The sequence below is a fragment of the Papio anubis genome, chromosome 10 (assembly GCF_008728515.1).
Source record: "Papio anubis isolate 15944 chromosome 10, Panubis1.0, whole genome shotgun sequence".
NCBI classification, from domain to species: Eukaryota; Metazoa; Chordata; class Mammalia; order Primates; family Cercopithecidae; genus Papio; species Papio anubis.
Window position 1 is genome coordinate 118,974,938 of NC_044985.1, and position 21,653 is coordinate 118,996,590.

Genomic DNA, 21,653 nt, shown 5'->3' on the forward strand with positions numbered 1-21,653 from the left:
CGCCTGCACTTTATCCTCATAGCGCTGTAGGTGGGGCAAGGTGGAAACTAAGGTTTGAATGTTGTGTTGTGTTATTTGTATTTGATTCAAGAATGCCTTAACCTTGATTTGCCAATCACCTCTTTTTTTCCCTTCTTCCCCCCTCACTCTTTAGCGTGGGACTCCTGTGGGAGCAAAATACAAAAACAAAACAAAAATACAATTATCAACTGATGGGAATAAATTATTTAAAATTAGCACAGGCCTACTGTCTATGGACGTCCATCGTCCAAAAACAAACAAAAATGAACCTTGACCTAAACCTCACACCATACACAATTATCTCAAAATGGATCATGGACTTAAATGTAAAACATAGAACTATAAACTTTTGAAAAAACCCAAGAAGAGAATCTTTGAAATCTAGGGCTAGTCAGAGTTCTTAGACTTGACACCAAATCACCATCCATAATAGAGGAAATTGATCAATTGGGCCTCATGATAGTTAAAGACATTTGCTCTCTGAGAGACCATGTTAAGAGATTGAAGAGACAAGCTATAGACTGGGAGACAATATTTGCAAACCGCATATCTGACAAAGGACTTGCCTCTAGAATACATGAAGAACTCTTACATGATGATATGCAGATGGCAAATAAGTGCATGAAAGGCTGGTCAACATAATCAGCCAGAAAAATGTAAAATAAAACCAGAATAGGATGCGAGATACACCTGCCAGAGCGACTAACATAAAAATAACAACCATGCCAAATATTGACAAGGATGGAAGAAGCTGGGCCACTCATGCGTGACTGGAGGGAATGTGAAATGGTACATCCTCTCTGGAAAGGAGGATGAGCCGTTTCGTACAAAACCAAGCATGAACTTGCCATACAGCCCAGGAGCTGCACTCTTGGACATTTAACCCAGAGAAATGAGAACTTCTATTCACAGAAAAACTTGTTCATCAGTGTTCATTATAGACTCGTTTGTAGTAGCCCAAACTGGAGACAATCCAAATAATCCATCATGGGTGTATGGTTAAAAAACTGTGGTAAGGCCAGGCATAGTGGCTCATGCCTGTAATCCCAGCACTTTGGGAGGCCAAGATGGGAAGATCGCTTGAAGTCAGGATCACTTGAGCTCGGGAGTTCAAGACCAGCCTGGGCAACATGGCAAAAGCTTGTCTCTACAGAAAATACAGAAATTATCCAGGTGTGGTGGCACATTCCTGTGGTCCCAGCTACTTAGGAGGCTGAGGTGGAAGGATGGCTTGAGCCCAGGAGGTAGAGGTTGCAGTGAGCCAAGATCATCCCACTGCACTTCAGTGTGGGCTACAGAGTGATGCCCTGTCTCAAAAACAAACAAAAAATCTGTGGAATGTATGGTGTGAAGTTTAGGTCAAGGTTCATTTTTGTTTGTTTTTGGACGATGGACATCCATAGACAGTAGGCCTGTGCTAATTTTAAATAATTTATCCCCATGTCTCTCTGTGTATCAGCGTCATTTTTCTGGTGGTGTGATATTGTCTTATACTATAGTTATGCCACCGTTGGGAAAGTTGGGCGAAAGTTCTGTGAGATCTCTCTGCGGTATTTCTTGCAACTGCATGTCAATGTGCAAGCATCCAAACTAAAAAGGTGTTTTTTGTTTGTTTGTTTGTTTGTTTTTGTTTGTTTGAAGTCGGCACAGGGAGAGGCTGAGCGAGGAGGGACGTACAGGTCCTGGTGTCTGCTTGGCTGTGGGGCAGAGGGAGGCATGGAATGTAGCATCCAAGTTTCATGCCTGGATGATGGGAGATGGGTTGGACCAGGACACCACGTAGGACAGGGAAGGAGGACCACACCAGAGCCAGACCAGGGGACTGGTGGTTGGCATGATGCCTTCAGGGACTAGAAGAGTGAATTTCTTTGGGATGCAAGTAACACCAGCCAGCTTAAGCAGAAATAGGGAGTTTCCTATAAGATCAAAGAGAAGAACCATTGAAGCTAACGGCAGAAATGCAACAGGACCTCAGGAAAGGCCAGTGCCGGGCATGGGAGGCCAGTGGGCACCCAGGGAGAACGTGCTGGCTTTCTACTTGATTTCAATGCTGTTCCTTGACAGGCCAGCCATCTCTATCCCTTAGTCCACCTGCTGTCGAGAAAATGGCTGTCCCCAGCTCCCAAGTTCACATGTTGTCATTTCAACCACTGGGAGAAACTGCCCTCTTGTTATTAGTCCTAGTGTCAAATTCCCAGATAAAAGGTTCTGACTGGCTCTCTTGGGGCCAGGTGCCATCTCCACTGTGGCCAGAAGACAGGATTATTTTACACACACATGGCCAGAGCTCTCCAGAGAGCAACAGTTTAGGGAGGTCATTTTGAGCTGAGCAGACATCCCCAGATGTATTCTCTCTCTACCACAGAAGTCTTTAAAGCACCTTATATTCAGTTCCATACACTTATTAGAGAAATAGAATTAGCCAGATTTTTAAAAATAAAAGCATCTCTATATATTTTTTCAACCATCACATTTTAGAGGGACTTTCAACAGTAACTGAAACAAACATTCAGATTGGTTTTTATGTAACCATAAATTAACCAAAACATCACCTCCCTAAGCATTCTTAGAGTCAGAGTTTTATTTTATTATAAATCCAGATCTATGAAAGCAGAAACCATCCTCTTCTAGATTGATAACAATTGCTCACTCACAATCCCTTAAGCCTTCTAAAATCATTTATTACTCTGATAAAAATAATTCATCTGGAAACAAACACAGTAGAATAACCTCTTAGGGCAAAGCCAGTTTCTTTTAATAGAGCAATACTGTTTCCTCTTAGAGACAAACACAACAGTAAGTGCAAACATTAGCAGATTGTAGTAATTTATAACCTGAGTTATTGTCTGGGAGATTGGCTGTAACAAGTGGGTGACCCGCTGGAGGTCAGGTGACAGTGACTTGAGCAGAGAGAGAACTGTGAGATTCAGAACCAGATATTAAGCATCAGAGGAAAGCCTAAGAAACCAGGAACAGGAAGGGAGCCTCTTCTTCCCTTCTTTTGTATAAAAAACCCTCGGAGGAGGATTTTCCTTCTTGTAAGAACACTTATGGAGCTGAGTCACAAATGCCATGCAGGTACATGCTGAATAAATAAATAGGTCCTCGAAGCATCTGCTTCCTAGATTTGAGATTTGTTGATTTAGTCCCAGCGTTGTGCCTCTTGGTGATTTTTCATTAATCGAGAGCTCTAGAACCAAAAGAACTTTGTATTCTTTTCAGAACATCAAAGTAGACAGAGGGGTTTCTGGAAACTCTTTGATTCTAAACCCATCTTCCTTGCCTTTCCGGGCATCCACCATTGAAGGAGGCAGACGGTCAGCCTGGGGAGGACGGGGCTGAAAAGCAAGGAGGAAGAGTCTAGAAGTTGCGTGCACAGCGTCACCAGCACATGTGGTGGAAGATGGTTTTGGAAAACAAGAGCTTTGGGCAACTTCAAGAGTGAACTCTGCCGGTGTTTTGACAGTTAGGGATGTGGATGATATAAAATGAAATCACATTCCAAGCATGCCATTTCTGGTGGAGAGTAAATACAGTCAGTAAAGCCAGGTTCAAAGAGGAATCTGTGTAATGTCCGAATGAAATATTAAGTAGTGCTGAAATATTTAAAGGTCAACTTACATGCACAACAAGGTTTGTGTGAAGTTTTTCTCAGAAATCATGTAAGAAGTGAACTAAAAAGAATTCCGGTGAGATGCTGGAATTCCAATGAAAATGAATGGTGTGGGAGGCAGAATTCTAAAGTGGCCCAGGAGATTTCTGCCCGCAGGCGTACATATCATGTGCGATCCCCCTGCATTTCACCTGGGAATTGAGGACACAGACACTCCTTAGGCTAGGTTTTGTTATACAACAAAGGTGATGGGTTGGTCATTCCCGTGATTATGTTATGCCATATAAGACTCCAAGACCAGCCAATTGACCTTGAAGACCAACCAAACAGCTGTGCAGTGAGCTACCATATCCTAAAAGGGCCATGTGGCTGGGACCTCAGGGACGCTCTAGGAGTTAAAAGTGACCCCCAGTTGACAGCCAACAAGAAAACAGGGACCTCAGTGCTGCAGCCTTGTGGTACTGGATTCTACTAACAACTACATGAGCTTGGAGGACCCAGAGGCTTACAAAAGAACCACAGCCCCTACAGTGACACCATGAGCTTGGAGGACCCAGAGGCTTACACAAGAACCACAGCACCTACACTGACATCTTGAGTTCAGCCCGGTGACGCCCTGGACAGAGGACCCAGTTAACCCGTGCGGAGACTCCTGACTTATAGAAACTGTGAGATAATACATTTGTGTCATTGCTCTATATTCTCATGTAGTAAAATAAATAAATAAATAAACAAACAAATAAATACATTTATGTTGCTTTAAGCCACTGAGTTTGTGCCAATTTCTTATACAACCATAGAAAACTAATGCAGATCATATCAGAATATAAATAAGTATAGCTGACCTCAGTGAGTTTTAAAAAGAATTTTATGCATCCGTCATAGAATAAAGAATTGTTGCTATTGGATTAAAAACGTGAGAACCCTGAATGCACCATTTAAAAGAACTAGCACTGTGCTGGGGGTCAAAGAACATGGCCATGCCATGCTAATGAAGACAAGTCACTTCATTGCTAAGCATGTTAGTTTTAGGCCCTGTTAAATGAGGAGATGCAGCAAAATTGCTCCTTAAGTTTCTTGTTAGTTTCAAAACACGATGCCAATAACTCCCAAGTTTCTCTTTCAATTACAAAAGCTATGAATGTTAACATTCACTTTCCCATGTAAACCCTCACAGTAGTCAGCCTCCTTGGTTTATTTTTTAAGAGTCCAAATTATGTGGCCTTGTCAGTGTCTCCACCTTGTCTTTTATCCTTCCATTCTCAATTACTCCAGCTAAGCTGACGGCTTTGCAGGGTTCTTTTTCTTGTGTAGGTGTGTGTACCTTTATGCGCCTGTATATCCACCACGGGGCCCTGGCACATCACAAGTTAGTGGTTCTGGGAAAAGTTCCCTAACCTCTTTGTGTCTCCCTTTTCTCGTGTATAAAATGGAGGTAATAATACTGTCTTGTCTTCTGTATAGGATTATTCATTCCTTCAGCACACATTTTTTAAGGACCTACACCGTGTCACCTACTCTTTAGGTGCTGGTGATGCAGCAATGAACAAACTACACAAAATCACCTGCCCTGTGGAGCTCATATTCTATAGCAGACGGTCCATGAAGTTCTCTTTGAGGAGATGAAATGTGCAGCAAGATCTGAATGCAGGCAGGTGGGGATCACACGGAACCCTGGGGCAACAATATCCAGGACAGGGAACAGCACAGGCTCAGGCCAAGGCATGCTATAATCAGTGCCTCCAGCTTGCTGTGCAGCTTGGAGAAAGTCACTCTGCTCCTCTGAGCCACCTTTCTCTAATTTGTATGAGACAGTCAGTGATTTTCACCCTGGAGACTTGGACCTATAGAAGGCCCACAAAGAAAATAATGCAGGCTGGGTGTGGTGACTCACGTCTGTAATTCCGGTATTTTGGGAGGCCAAGGTGGGAGGAAGGCTCGAGGTCAGGAATTCAAGACCAGCCCTGCTAATATAGGGCGATTCCACCTCTACAAAAAAGAAAAAAAAATAGCTAGGCATGTTGGCTCACACCGGTAGTCCCAGCTACTCAGGAGGCCGAGGTGGGAGGATTGCTTTGCACCCAGGAGTTTGGGGTTGCAATGAGTTATGATCATGCCACTGCACTCTAGCCTGGACGACAGAGCAAGCCCTTGTCCCCAAAAAACAGAGAGAGAGAAAGAAAGAAGAAGGAAGGAAGGGAGCAGAGAGGGAAGGAAGGAAAGAAGGAAGACCAAGAAGGAAGTCTCGTCATACAAATAAAGACAGTCCAGTTTCAACATTTTAAATGTGACTTTTTGTTGTTTTTGGCTGGAATCATATCAACTCTCTAACACCAGCTATCTTACAATTGATCTTCAGCCATGTCGCTGAGGAGTTAAAAATGGAAAAATAATTATTACAGAATAAGAACATGTTTTAAGTGGAGGCTCTTTTTTTCATTTCCTTTTTTTTTTTTTTTAAATTTCTATAGGTTTTAGGGGAACGGGTGGTGTTTAGTTACATGAATAAGTTCTATAGCAGTGATTTCTGAGATTTTGGTGTGCCCATCATTCAAGCAGTGTATACCATACCCAATTTGTAGTATTTTATCCCTCACTCCTCTCATCCCTTCCCCCAAATCCCCAAAGTCCATTCTACCATTCCTATGCCTTTACATCCTCATAGCTTAGCTCCCACTTACGAGTGAGAGCATGCAATGTTTGGTTTTCCATTCATGAGTTGCTTCACTTGGAATAATAGTCTCCAAATCCATCCAGGTAACTGCAAATGCCATTATTTCATTCCTTTTTATAACTGAGTAGTATTCCGTTATATATATATATAAATATATATATAAATAAAAAATATATATATGTATATCACAATGTCTTTATTAGCTTGTTGGTTGATGGGCATTTGGGCTGGTAAGTGGAGGCTCTTTTCAGTGGAGGCTCACATGCACAGCTCTGTGGGAAAGAGAACTTGGGGACCACAGGGCCAAGGAGGTTTGGAGGCCTCCCAGCTCTAGCTGGTCATCATTTTCCAACCTCAGGAAAAACTTGCTCTCTCACTGCAGAGCACCATATCCTGAAAACTTGTCTTTTACTGAGGCCCTCCATCTACAAATGCAATTGATGGGGCCAAAGGTACCACTTTTGTCTGAAGGCGCTTAGTTCCCAGACCAAGAAACATATCTACCCTAAAGAGGAATGTCACCAAAAGACACAGGGCAGGAGCTACCAGCAAGCAGAAGAAACTGCTCTCTGGCTTTGTAAATTCCGATTTCTGCAGCTACTGGAGTCTGGGAAATATCTTCTAAACCTCCTCCTACTCTTCCTCCCCACTCTCTCAATGAAAGAGACTGAGAGTCCAACAAAGAAATGCCAGCAGTGTTCAAGGGAGTTGAAGCCCCCGTTAGCAAGGCAGTCTGCTCAGACTGGGAGCAGTGGCACACATTCTGTTATCGGGGACGTTGCTGCCTGAATTCACGTTTCCTGGAGGATGCTGCGGGCTGCATCCTCTAGCCAGGAACAGGATACTTCATCTGGAAGTTTTCAGGAGCCTTTCCTCTCAATAGGATGTTATTGTGCCAGATAATTGCCTCTTTTTTTTCAACTTTGTTTTACACTGGACTGGTACACAGGGAGGCAAAGATCTCATCAAGGAACTTCCAATGACTTTAAGCAGCCACATAATATAGGCCCCAGTTTCAGCTGCTGCTTTGGCCCTTGGCAACAGAAGATAACGTTTAAGCCAATATATGCTGAAGTTTGGGCTTTACTGATAAGTATTTCTATTTAAGGGAAGGGGATATGGATGATGCCAACAGTTATGGATGGAAAAGGAAGATTATACACCAGGAAAACTCATTTCCAAGGAAGCAGCTTGTGCGCGTGGCTTCCCGGGCTGTGGCTGGGTTCTGAGTGCCGGCAGCAGCTGGGGAGGGCACAGCACTGATCTGCCAACCACAGGGACAAATGTGCTCCTGCCCAGGAGCAAACCCACAGCTCCTTCGACTTCTATACTTGGATGATCGGAATCAAACGCGCTTGCTTTTCTTTCTCTCTCTTCTCCTTTCTTAAAATGCTTTTCCAAAGACATTTTTCTTCCTTGAACCACTGTCTGCTATTTGCACCACTGGACTTTTTAGTCTCTGGATAATTTTTTCTTTAACATCCTGTGAATGATTCATGTACTGGGTGCCCAGTCCTCCCAAACAGCACACGTTGGTATAAATGAAATGTGAGAGTAACAGCCAAGTACTCACGCACTCCTGGTTCTGAGGCCCTGTACTTCACAGCAGAGCCTCTTCCCCTGTGCACAGGCAGGTACTTTAACCCTAGTATTTCTGCTAAGTCAACCAGCCTCCAGAGAGATTAGGACATTAACACTTTGTCTAGTCCTACGGGTAGTTGGAAATAAGGGCTGAAATCTTCCAAGCAACATTTCTAAATGGCAGGTCCATAGACCACCTGCATCAGAATTCCCAGGGATCCTAAGGAAGCCCAGGAATTTGCATTTTCAATTAATTCACTAGGTGATTTAAAAACAAAGCTTGAGTCCCTATCTGTATTAGTCTGTTCTCACACTGCTATAAAGACATACCTGCCACTGGGTAATTTATAAGGAAAAGAGGTTTAATTGGCTCATCGTTCTGCGGGCTGTACAGGCTTCTGCTTCTGGGGAGGCCTCAGGAAACTTAAAATCATGGTGGAAGGCGAAGGGGAAGGAAGCACGTCTTACACGGTGGGAGCAAGAGGAAGAGAGAGCAAAGGGGAAGGTGCTACACACTTTCAAACAGACAGACCTTGTGAGAACTCTATGACGAGACAGCACTGGGGGGACGGTGCTACAACATGAGGAAGCGTCCCCATGATCCAGTCACCGCCCACCAGGCCCCACCACAACACTCAGGATCACAATTCAACATGAGGTTTGGGTGGGGACACAGAGTCAAACCATATCCGTATCCTAATGTCTATGAAACAATTAAACAACACACACACACACCCCAGAAGCTGTAATTTCTGTGAAAGTGAACAGCTTCCAACTCGAAATAGCAGTCAGAGTGGGTGGGTGGGTGGTCATTGATATGAGAAGTGGGTCATTGCCATGCAGTAAAAGGCATTTAAAAAATAATTTTTTTAAACAGGCACACCATGCCCATGGAATAAGTCCCAGGATACAAAAGAAAAAACAGTGACAAGCAATCTGCCTGCCCTATCTCCCCTAGGGACACTTTCTCCCTCCCCAGAGGCCACCACAACCGATAGACTCTGTTTAGGAGAAAAGTCTTGAAAACTGGGGAAAACCTTACAGACCCTGTTCAACCTGGAAATGGTATTTTTATCATCTAAAGACAATGAGGTCCATAAAATCTTCCCTCAACCCACTTGCAGGCAGAATCCCACCCCTCCCCCATCACCAAGATGTCCTCACTCTCACCCTTATCCCTGGGACCTGTGAATGGGTTCCATTCTGTGGCAAAAGGGAATGTGCAAATGAGGCTAAGATTATGGGATTTGTAGTCTGGCGCTGGTGGCTTCTTCCTGTAATCCCAACAGTTTGGGAGGCCAATGTGGGAGGATCACTTGGGGTCAGGAGTTTGAGACCAGCCTGACCAACATGATGAAACCCCGTTGCTACTAAAATACAAAAAACATTAGCCGGGCGTGGTGGCGGGCATCTGTAGTCCCAGCTACTCAGGAGGCTGAGGCAGGAGAATCGCTTGAACCTGGAAGGCAGAGGTTGCAGTGAATCGAGATTGCGCCACTGCACTCCAGCCTGGGAGACGGAGCAAGACTCCGCCTCAAAAGAAAATATATGTGATTTTAAAATAGAGAGATCTTCCTGGCTTATATGGGTGAGCCCAATCTAATTACATGAGCCCTTGTAGGAGACAAACCATAATTTCTTTTCTTTCCTTTCCCTTTTTCTAGGTTCTTAGTGGAGACACTCTCCTGAAAGCAAAAGTCAAATTAATGAAAGAAAAACAAGCAGAAGTTTATTAACACCCGCTGTACCCATCACATGGGAGTGGTCTCAGCTCAAAAGTATTTCTCTCTGAAGGCAGTGGCTGAGGGGCCTTGCTTAAACAGTGTTCTAATGAAGAGCCATATATCCTATACAGTGACAAGATGAAGGTGAGAGCAGCTCTCTTCTTTTAAAAGCTGGGAAACTGAAGGAAGATGGTAAAATGAGTTCCCAGATTCTTGTGGTGTCTGCTGCTGCCTTCTCTGGGTGGATGACAAGCGCTATCTCCAGGAAGGAAGGACTGATGCCCTGCCATCAGGTAAGGGGAGGCCAAGGCAGTGTTTCCCTGCATTTTCAGTGTCTTGAACTAACAGTCCTCAGTATTTCAAGGAGAAATATTTTGGTTTCCTTTACCCTTAAAAGCAGAGAACTTTGTCCAGCTTCCGTCCAAAGCTGTTGCTGCAGAGAGTTGCAGGATCCGGAGTGTGGGAGAGACGAGTGGTTGTGGCTGAAGGAGAAGCCACGTGGAAAGTGGAGGGAATACAGCTCACCTCGAGGAGCAAAGACTGGCTCCCCGTGGAGACCACAGGGAAACGTGACCTCCCTCCACAACTGCAGGGAAGCAGACTTGCCCACCAACCTGAACGAGTCATCCCCAGAGCCACAGAAAGCAGTGCAGACCAGCTGACGCCTTGCTTTCAGGCTTGTGACTCTCCACTCAGCTGTCGTCAGACTTCTGACCTGTAGAACCATGAGCTCATAAACAGGTGTTGTGTTAAGCCTCTGACTTTGTGATGATTTGTTGAAGTTGCCGGACATGCGCTGTAGGGATGCGTGGGTGCACATCATCGTACGTGGAGGTGTGTGCAGTGTTAACACCTGCATCGGGTCCGCGGAAGAGGGTTCATTCGATTGAGAGTTGTCGCATGCTAGCTTGTCACTCCAGGAGCGGCTGCGGCCCTGCCTTGCTGGACAGTGGGAATGAAAGAGTTTCTGTGATGTTCCTGGGGAGGGGTGAGGACTAGAGGAGTGGGGATTGGTTGGAAGGGTTGGGAGGGTCACTTGAAGATGGGTTTGTGGCAAGCGTTGTTTCCAAGGGTTGCTCTTCAGGCTGGAGCTGATTTGGGGAGGGGAAGCCGCAGGAGGGTGAGTGTGGCTCACTCCCCAGCCAGCCTGGTACTCACGCAAACTGCTGTCCTGCCTGGCCCTGTGGGTTTGCTGCTGCTGTTGCTCTTGTTCTTTTCATGGCTGGCCCCACGTGTGTTCAGCCCTTAACTTGTTGGGAGGACGAGCTTTGGAACTGACACCCCTGGGCCATTTCTCCAAGTCTTTATGCCTTGCTGACCTCATGTATATAATGGTGTGATAATAATAGGATGCCTTTTATAGGGCTCTGTAAGGACCCAAAAGGACACCTGTTTGTAAAGCACAGAGTGTGGAGTGTGGGAGCTCGTGCCCTATAAAACGCATTCTTATCTTGCCCAATGCCTTTCCGTTGGCGGGTTGTCCTCCGTGGACCCCGAGAAGCTTTCACATGGTGTGAGGGCCCCACTTGTCTGGAGCTTCCTTGGATCATCTACCCCCAAATCGACACACTCTTGGTCTGCCATGGAACCAAATCCAGCCCTAGCCCTCAAGGCAGCCCCGTTTTCCAATTAAAATGAAGAGGTTTTTTTTTAAAGTTCTGTCATCTGCATCTCTTCTGAGGGACTCCAGGAGATGACCTGCACTGGGCCCTGGGATCACATTGCTCGTCCCCAGCCTGACCCCCATCTGTGGGGCAGCATGAAAGCGGCTTGTCTCTCTTGCAAGGTGCTGCTGGGCATTTCACGAGGGTGGTGGGCAGCCTCTTCATGGCGAAGTCCAGCACGATTTAAATTAGTTAATGATTTGGATAGTGATCCTCTGCCTTGCCCCACCCTCCCCTGAGAATGCTGCATCTCCCCTTTTCATTTCTGAACTGGGATGGAAAAGTGACCCTGGACCCACGGCGGTCAGGAGCAAAGTCAGAGCCTTTGATTGGAAGCCAGGCGCCACCTGCTGACTCCCAACGCTCACTTCTTTGGTCAGTTTCTGTGCCTCGGACAAGGAGTCTAAGAGCTCCTATCTTCTCAGGCAAAGTTGCACATTGACTCTGCCTTTGACATCAGCAAGAGGAGCTCCTTCCTTCGGACCCAAGCATTAGAAGGTCAAAATGACTTATTCAAACAGCATAGCCTGTCCACAGGACATTCAGGCATATACAATAGTGGCTAAATTCAGACATCTTTGATATTTTACCAACTTTCTGTCATTTAAAACAGCTTTACGTATATTGCTCAGGGTCTGAAATTTGTCTCTGGCAAAAGTGACCCTAAACCCTAAACATCTGCTCTGGTCAATAACACTGTGTACGCCCCAGGAAAATGCTTCTCTGTAGGTCTGTGCCTTGAGACCAAAGGAGACTTTATCCAAAAGCTATGAGGTTTGTAGATTGTACAACTGCAGCTGTAAGAGATAGTCACTGAACTGTGACCATTTAGAAAAGAGAAGGTACAAACTAATGGACTTGTCCAATTTTTCCTTGCAGAAAGCATGGATGCAACCGATTCTTGCATAACCAAATCCTTTCCCAGGAGTGCTGAAAATCCATTTTCTGTGAGTGATTCCAGAAATATTCATAGATAAATAGAGTACTCGCAGCCCTTGCACCTCGTGTCTCAGGAACATTTTTCTTTTTCTTTCTTTTTTTTTTTTTTTTTGAGACAAACTCTTGCTCCGTTGCTCAGGCTAGAGTGCAGCGGTGTGATCTTAGTGCACTACAACCTCTGCCTCCCTGGTTCAAGTGATTCTCCTGCCTGAGCCTCCCGAGTAGCTGAGATTACAGGCACCCACCACCACACCCAGCTAATTTTGTATAGAAGAAAAATTACTACTAAATTTTATCATGTTGGATCTCGCCATGTTGGCCAGGCTGGTCTTGAACTCCTGACCTCAGGTGATCCTCCCGCCTCGGCCTCCTAAGGTGCTGGGATTACAGGCATGAGCCACTGTGCCCAACCAACATTTTTCAATATTGAACAATTTGTGTCACTTTTACATTTTATGTGTGTATGTCTAGATGCAACATATGTGATGCTAAAGCTGATTCTTTATATTTATCTATGAATCTTGACATTGCTTTAAGGGATGGTAAAAATCATATGAGTGCTAATAATTTAAATGATAACATTAAAACATTTTGTATTTTATGCCACAATGACAATCTCTTTTGTGCAGCCCTATTACAATGTTTGAATAAGGTATGTAAATTCCTGGTACGTTTCTGCATCAAAGTACTTTCCTAAGACTTATCGACGATTCCAATAGCTATAGCTTTAGCAGGTCAAAGTTTCTTAAAAATAAAACCAATAAAAAATGATCTGAGAAACTTAATGATTTCAGAAAATTTGCTTAATTTGTCATTACTATCAATAGAATGCAAATTATATGAAAATATTGATTCTAATTAGTGTTTTTTGAAAATATTGATTCTATTAGTGTTTTTTTGCTAAAATTAAGAAAAGACAAAAATTTATGGATAATATATAACTTATCAATTATGCATGTTGTTATTTACTTATTCAAACAGTGTAACCTATCCACAGGATATTTAGGCATACACAATAATTATTAAATTCAGATGTCTTGGATATTTTACCGACTTTCTGTCATCTAAAACAGCAGCTTTACATATATCCCTCCATTTTTGTTCTTATGAAGGTATGCTTTTCCAGACAGAATGATGAAACATACTTATTCATTCGTTTTATTTGTACCTTTTAAATATCTCTCTACTATATCTGTATCTCATCTCTCCCGATATACACACACACATACACACACACACATACACATGCGTGCATGCACACATACACAAACACACACACACACACTACCTGTGTCTCCTTTGTACCCTTGCCCTAGACCCCACAAATGCTAGGAGAAACCTGTTGTTACTGATTTCTTCCAAAGTAAAACTTGCTCAGGTTGGTTCTAACATATGACACTCTGGTTTATAAAAGTATTGGGGTAAGCATTTAGGTTTATTAAAATGTTAGGTTAGGGGCACTGTCTCTAAAGGGGATTGCCTGACTTGGGAACAAGGATGATAAGGAAGGCCAGCAAGACACTTTAAAGCTACCAATGTCAAAATAAAGGGGGTTCTGGCCAGGCACGGTGGCTCACGCCTGTAATCCCAGCACTTTGGGAGGCTGAGGCAGGTGAATCACCTGAGATCAGGAGTTCGAGACCAGCCAAACCCCATCTCTACTGAAAACACATAAATTAGCCAGGCATGGTGGCAGGTGCCTGTAATCCCAGTTACTCGGGAGGCTGAGGCAGGAGAATCGCTTGAACCCGGGAGGCAGAGGTTGCAGTGAGCGAAGATCGTGCCATTGCACTCCAGCCTGGGCAACAAGAGTGAGACTCTGTCTCAAAATGAATAAATAAATAAATAGAGGGGGTTCAATCCGGAAGGTGTCCTGGAGAGGAGGCTTTGTCTGGGAAACTGTGAAGAGGGGACGTGAGCTTTGTTACAGGAGCTATTATTGAGTTCAGAAATTCTCAAGTCAGCTTCTGGAAGCCTGCTCCTCTTTTCTGAGCAGTAATGTGGAAATCATAGTGGATTCTGATGTCTGTAGTGCAGAGTTTCAGTTTTGTAAGACGAAGAGCTCTGGGGTTGGATGGTGGTAATGGTTGCCCAACAATGAGAACGTACTTAATGCTACTAAACTCTACGCTTAAAAATGGTTAAAATGGTCCATTTTAATCTTATGTGTATTCTACCAAATTTAAAAAACTACTTGCTACTAATTCACACATTGCTTCCTTCTTTCATTAATCATAAGATGTTTTCTAAGAGGCCTACAGTGATTTGAGGGGCAGAGGGCTGAACAAGAGCCCCCATTCTCTGCCCCAGCAGGCTGTGACCTAGTGAAGAAGACAAGCCCAAACAAGTAATAAGGGGCCCAGGTCTGAAGCTTCCGAATGAAATGACTTTTCTCCAGCATCTAGAAGTCACCTTCAGGAAAGCTCATTTTGAGATTTTGGACTGGTATAATTTATAATCACTAGATCATGGAACATGAGGCTGCTAAGCGTCTTCAGATATCACCGGGACGACAGCCACCTCCTATCGATGAGAACACTGGGATGCAGGGTTTCTGTGGGCTGCTCAAAGCCCCGTGGGCAGGGAATCCTTGCACATAATCCCACCCAGCCTCTGGGTTTTATATTTGTCCACAGAGCTTTCCTTTTGGCATTGCAGACAATATTCATAAGCAAAGAGTCAGTGTCACCCATGGTCTGTCCAATGGAGTGAGGTCCTCAGATTTCCAGGGGAGAAGTCCAACCTGCAGGGCGAGACACACATGAAATGATAACGCAAGCCTTGCAGTCCATGGGTTTCTAGGATACAAGGGCCCCAAAGTGAGTCCTCAGATGCTGAAATGCTTTGTGTTAATCTCAGGCAGCGTCACTTCCAGAAGTCAGGTTCTCAACTTTTCAACAGAAAGGCATTTCAGGGTGAAGCTGGCATTTCAGCCCAGACCACCAGCATAGGTTTATGATCTCAATAAAATCAACATTAGCCTTTTATTTCCTGGAGGTGGCAGTTTTCATGGTGTGCAGGATAAAAACGCCAACGGATCCTTTATACTCTCTTGAAATAGAAAGCTGAGAAATGTATTCAGGAGGCCGCTGCTGGGAACTAGCTCACCTGAAGCACATCAACCCTCCTGGTGCTTTTCAAAATTCTTACTTATTTCCCCCAAAGTTTGAATATGTGAAAATTCAGACAGAGGATATAAGATGTATTAAATTGAAAAGTATCAAAAAGGTACTTGCTTTGTGTGATGGTTAATTTTATGAGTCAACTTGGCTGGGCCATGGTGCCCAGTTGTTTGGTCAAACACCAGTCTCCATGTCGCGGTTAAGGCGATTTTTAGATGTGGTTAACATTCAAATCAGCTGGCTTTGAATAAAGCCTAAAATCCTGCATAATGTGGGTGGGCCTCATCCAATCAGTTGAAGGCCATAAGAGAAAAGACTGAAGTTCCCTGAAGAGGAAGAAATGTTGCCTCCAGACAACCTTTGGATTCAAGATTGCAACATCAACTCTTTCCAACCTGCCAGTCTGCCCTGCAGATTTCATACTTGCCAGCTCCTATAATTGTGTGAGCTAATTCCTGCTCTCTCTCTCTCTCCTTGGACCCTCTCTCTTTCCGTGTGTGTGTGTGTTTGTGTGTGTGTGTGTACATTGTATTCAGTTGACCTTTGAACAACACAGATTTGAACTGCATGGGTCCACTTATACATGGATTTTCCTCCACCTCTACCACTCCTGAGAGAAAAAGACCAACCCTTCCTCTTCCTCTTCCATCTACTCAACATGAAGATGACCAGGATGAAGAGCTTTATGATGATACACTTCTACTTAATAAATAGTAAACATATTTTCTCTTCCTTATGATTTTCTTAGTGACATTTTCTTTTCTCTAGCATACTTTATTGTAATAATACAGTATATAATACATATAACATACAAAATATGTGTTAACTGTTTATGTTATGGGTAAGACTTCAGATGAACTGTAAGCTATTAGTAGCTAAGTTTTGGGGGAGTCAAAAATTATATGCAGATTTTGAACTGCACAGGGAGTTGAAACCCTCAACCCACTTGTTGTTCAAGGGTCAAGTGAATATACATATATCCATTATATATAAAAATATATACAGTATGTGTATATGTGTCTGTGTGTGCGTATCTCATATTGGTTCTATTTTTCTGCAGAACCTTGACTAACACATTTAGAAATCAATCATTGGTACTCATGAAAACTATGAATCAAGCTTTTAGATGAAAATACTGAACTTTATTGGTTTCTTATTTGTTCTTTGGCATTTTCTTCGATAAAATACACTTAATATAAGTGGTAAATCTGTACTTTCTTCAGAGCTATTCTAGGACTCTAGAATTTTCTCTAGTCCTCACTCTGCCCTTTCTTTAATCCCTTCCGGAGCCAGAGTCCTCCCCTCTCTGCAGCCCCATCTCGAGGTGTCGTCTCTTCTCCTCTTCTCACCTCCTTCTCTGGGCTCCATGCCTTTCCTTGCCTTGCAGCTCAAACCTTGTTGCTCCCTGTTCTTTGCTTCCCCAAAGAAGAAAGGCTCCCGGCCCCCGCACTCCTCATGGAGGAGTCCATGGCCCCGGTGGGGGCTGTCCCGTGAAGTCAGAGCACGACGGAGCCTGCCTGTGCCTGATTCGCGGCTGCTGAGACTCGATACCAGCAGAGGGGCCTTGCCCTTCCGTGTGTTCGCCAGGTGCTCAGCCTATTCCCAGAGCCCTCGTCTCCAAGACCAGCAGCCCCGCTTCTGTGTTGGTGGTAGTGATCCAGGTGGTGTGAGGTGCTGAGGGCTCCACCAGAGGTCAGGCCTTAGCCCCACAATAGCCTGCGGCAGAGCCAGGAGGACTCTTGCAGAGCAGGGAGCTGGTGGAGGGAAGGGCCCAGCACCCTCTGGGGCCATGCAGGGGGCAGGGCAGGGAGAAGGTGGTGGCAGGACCAGGACCTGCCCCAGCACTCCCAGTGCTCTCCGCTGGGCCCTTCTGCACATTGCCTTCCTCCCACCCTAGGCAGAGCCCGACCTCCACTCAGCCCCACCTGCTTTGGGTCATTCTTGGGATCCAATTCCAGACTCTTTTGGGCTTTATCTAGCACACTTTCACTCACTTCCACCACCTCCTCTATGCTGCAAAGCAAGCGCCACCTTCAATGTGTTTGAGTTATGTGAATTAAAATAGTGTGATATAGGAAAGATTAAAAAAATCTCACTCCAAATGAGATGGATCTCCTCCAAGCTAAGAACAACAATCACTGAGAATTGCATACTGTAATTTCAAAGCTTGCAAGCAGAGTCCATTCTAACTTGCCTTCGTGCTCTCCTCATATGCTGGGGATGTTTCCACTGAAAAGAAATTCCTACCCAGCTTTAAAAAAAAAATAATATGAGGCACATGGCTGTTCATTTGCATCTGAACTTCTGTGAGCAACCACTGTAGCACAATTTTAACAACGTTCTTATCTCCTATGGGAACATCATCTAAGCCATCGAGAAGTGGTGGTATCATTGCTGTGTGACAATCTGTGTCCTTAAAACAGGAGTCAATGGTGACAGGCCGGGCACGGTGGCTCAGACCTGTAATCCCAGCACTTTGGGAGGCCGAGGCAGGCAGATCACCCGAGGTCAAGAGTTCGACACCAGCCTGGCCAACATGGTGAAACCCCATCTCTACTAAAAATGCAAAAACAGTCGGGCGTGGTAGTGGGTGCCTGTAATCCCAGCTACTTGGGAGGCTGAGGCAGGAGAATAGTTTGAACCCAGGAGGCGGAGGTTGTGGTGAGCCAAGATCACGCCATTGCACTCCAGCCTGGGCGAAAAGAGTGAAACTCCATCTAAAAAAAAAAAAAAAAAGTCAGTGGTGAGGAGGCCAAAGAGGCACTATTATACTACTTTCTATTTTAGAAGAGGCCATTGAAAAATATTAAGGATGTTGCTGAGGAAAAAAATAAAAGTAGTATTGAGGTAATTAAAGTTTTATAGTAAAATATTGTATAATAAAGCAAGGGTAATAAAAACTAAAAGTGTTGGCTACATGGCGATAACACCCTTTCCTGGGTCAGATCCAAGATCTCATTGGTTATGGAGAATCTGCTCATGGTTATTGAGGAAAGAAACCTAAAACAAAGTAGAAAGGCTAAGCTGACTTAGAATGCAGAAAAAGCAAAGCAGAGAAGAAACAGAAAAAGCAAATGGGTAGGCTTCGGAAAAGTTTAGGGGTTTGTAGAGAGGGAGAAAAAAGAAAAGAAGAAAAGGAATTTTAAAAGAATTGCTGTCATGTGTTAAATATATGTCATTTAACTTTCTTTGAGAGATACAACTATGGTTAGCATTGGAATTACTTCGTATACTTTGGATGACACTGTGGTGAGAATGGGCCATGTGGACCATTGAGGTATATTTGGATTTCGCATGGCAGAGAAAATCAGCTGAATGATAATTAATGACGTGTCTGTTTTTGAAAGTCTATTGTTTTATATTGAGCTATGTAAATTTGATATAGGAAGGATTCATAAAATCTCACTCCAAATGACATGGATTCTCTCCAAATTAAGAAAAAAATCACTGAGAATAGCATACTGTAATTTCAAAGCTTGCAAGCAGCTTTGAAATTTTAAAATATTCATGTAATTTTTTAAAAGGATGGGTAGGAATTTCTGTTGACAGTGGAAATATTCCTGGCATATGACAGCAGCATAAAGAAAAGCCAGAATGAACTCTGCTCGCACGCTTTGAAATTACAGTATGCAATCCTCAGTGATTTTTTTTTCTTAGTTTGGAGAAGATCCATCTCATTTGGAGTGAGATTTTATTAATCTTTCCTGTATCACACTATTTTTAATTTACATAACTCAAACACAGAAGGGTACTGTGTGGGTGGCATTTCCTTTGCAGTCTAGAGGAGGTGGTGGATGTGAGTCTTTCTCTGACTTGACCAGAGATGTGAGCATGAGAAAGTATTGGCTGAGCCTGGGTCTCTGGTTTGAGACTCAGGGACATTCAGCTCAGTCCCCTTCCACCTGCACACCCCCACCTGATGCTGCTGTCATCGTGCCTCATCTGGCCACATCTCTCATCCTTGGCTTGGCACTCAAGGTCATCCATAATGCGAAGCCACCTCTCCAGTCATGCCTTAGCTCCCACTTTTCCTGAAAGCGAAGCTCTGCCTCTCTCACCCTGTGGTCCTTCCTGATGCTCCTATCCTGCAGGCCAGGCCATCCTCTCCCCTGCAACTTGCCTCTGCTCCTTTTCTTCCGGCCTCTGTAGTTTCTGTCTTCACTGCAGACTCTGGGGCCTCCATGAATTTGCTCCAAACACCTTCTTTTTTTCCTTTCATTCCTTGGATGTGCTCAGCACGATCTCGGCCTTTATGTGTTGGTGCCTCCCGGGCAGCAACCCTTAGTTATGTGTTGTTTATGTCCTTCCCTCATCGACCCATGCTTGATACATTCTAAATTATTTTAAATTAATTTGTAAAACCCACAATTATTATCATTTCACTCTTATTCCAGGTCAATTTTGACAAATGTTTCAAAGATTTTCATTGAAAATGACATATATCTTAGGAAGAGTTAGTACAAAGGTGAAGTTTATGTCAATATAATTTTATTTTTTTCAAAATTATAGTATGAAGTTTTTTCTGGAGAAGGACAAATTTTGTTGAATTCCTACACAGGAGCTTCTCTTCTCCTTATCATATGGTACAGGAATTAAGCATGAAAGGTTAATTCACATAGTCTTAGAACTCTCTCTTCCCTACCTTCTTTCAGCAAAACCAGAAAAAAAAAGAAAAAAAAGAAAAAAAAAAGCCTGTTTTCAGTCAATAGCTATTTTATTAACCCTGGTTGTTAAATAATTTAACTTTATTTGCAATACTATACCTCCCCCTGGTGGAAATAAACAGGCTATAACAATTGCAATCTTTCTTTTTCTGAATCCATTACAGCAGATGGTGAAAAGACTAGGAAGGAAATAGTAGCTTGTTTATTTCCAGTCTTTTCATCCCAAACTAGTAATTCCCTCTCCACTGGTTCTGTATCTGAAATTTCTTTTTATTCTTTATTTTCCTCCCTAACTGATGATGTTGTATATGGTCTTGCAACTTAAATTCTTTTGTAGTGTTATTCAAGTGAAAATTCATAGGTTTTCAAAAGTACTTTATTTCCTAAACTTTCATGTATTAATTAATAATGCCTTTATCTTTATGGGCCAATTTTAGACATATAGCTCGTCAGTCTGAGCTAATAAGCATAGATTGAATAGTGCCTTTGCTTGATGTCATCGCAGAGAAAGCTAAGAAGCCTGCTGCTTTAGCAATATTTGGGGTAAGTATTTTTATTAAGAAAATAAGCCTAAAGCCAGTGGAATACTACTTTTTAAACCTTTATACTTGTAGTGAACAAATCGTTTTGCTTAATTGATTTGTTCTAGAGGTGACAAAACTGAGGACCTTGCCTGAGATGACAAAGACAGTTAAGTGGTGGGACTGTGATCAAAATGTATTAATGGATTGAAAGTCGGGAAGCTGTTCCCTCACTTGAAACTTAGTAGGCAATCCACTAACAGACTAAGGAATAGATTGTGTGCCTGGCGATCAGTTTTACATGGGGACGTGAATCATAGTTTCCTAGAGTAAATGGAAGAACCAAAAAGAAATATCAAGGTGACTGAAAAAAAAAAAATGCATAAAATCTGACATGTAGTAAGTGCTATTTATTAAAAGGCAAAGGCTCCCATCTTCTATTAGAACACAAAATGACAATGGACTGCTGATTAAAAGAGAAGTTACAATTAAATAACATTAAAAAGGTTATTCTATATGGAAAGCATGGCAGGCATCGGTGAACAAAACAGATAAATATTTGGATGGTTTGGCAAAGATGATAAGAAACAAAGTGGTAAGGTGGTAACTCTCCCTGCTATTACTGTCTCTGGAGTTTCTCCACTCCTATTTTTTTCCAGGCTACCGAACTACTAATGAGAGAAAGAAATTATGACAGCAATGGCTAGAAAAAATACTTGAGACAAAATTGGACATTTAAATTTATAGAAAGTGCCATCTACCGCTCTAAAAATGCATAAAGCAAAAACTGAAATACAAGGAGTAATTAACAGAAGTATGAAAGCAGTAGAAGTGTGTGTATACACAAATACACACACACACATATTCATAATGCCAACATTCTATATTCCAATCAGGCATATAGAAAGTGAGGCCATGAAAGCTTTGTAAAATATGTCTAATTGAGACAAATCAAGTGTCTGCTTTCAGACATAATGGAGTGACTTAAATTGGGCTAACTTTCATGCCAAGAAAAAAATCCTGTAAAAGCTGAATAAAATGTACAAAATGACTGTGTGAAGCAGTGGGCAGCAAATAATGTAGACAGTACTGAAAGGCACAATTGTGAAAGAAGGAAAGTACACAAGATA

The 21,653-nt window shown here is 43.2% G+C and overlaps 1 long non-coding RNA gene across 1 annotated transcript; it reads right to left on the bottom strand.

Moving 5' to 3' along the window:
• Positions 1-9,596: 9,596 nt before the first annotated feature.
• LOC108581517 lies at positions 9,597-11,247 on the bottom strand. Its single transcript, XR_001893783.2, has 2 exons — positions 10,772-11,247; positions 9,597-10,555 (listed from the first exon to the last, which is right to left on the bottom strand). It is a non-coding gene; the product is annotated as an uncharacterized LOC108581517 (long non-coding RNA).
• Positions 11,248-21,653: the final 10,406 nt, after the last annotated feature.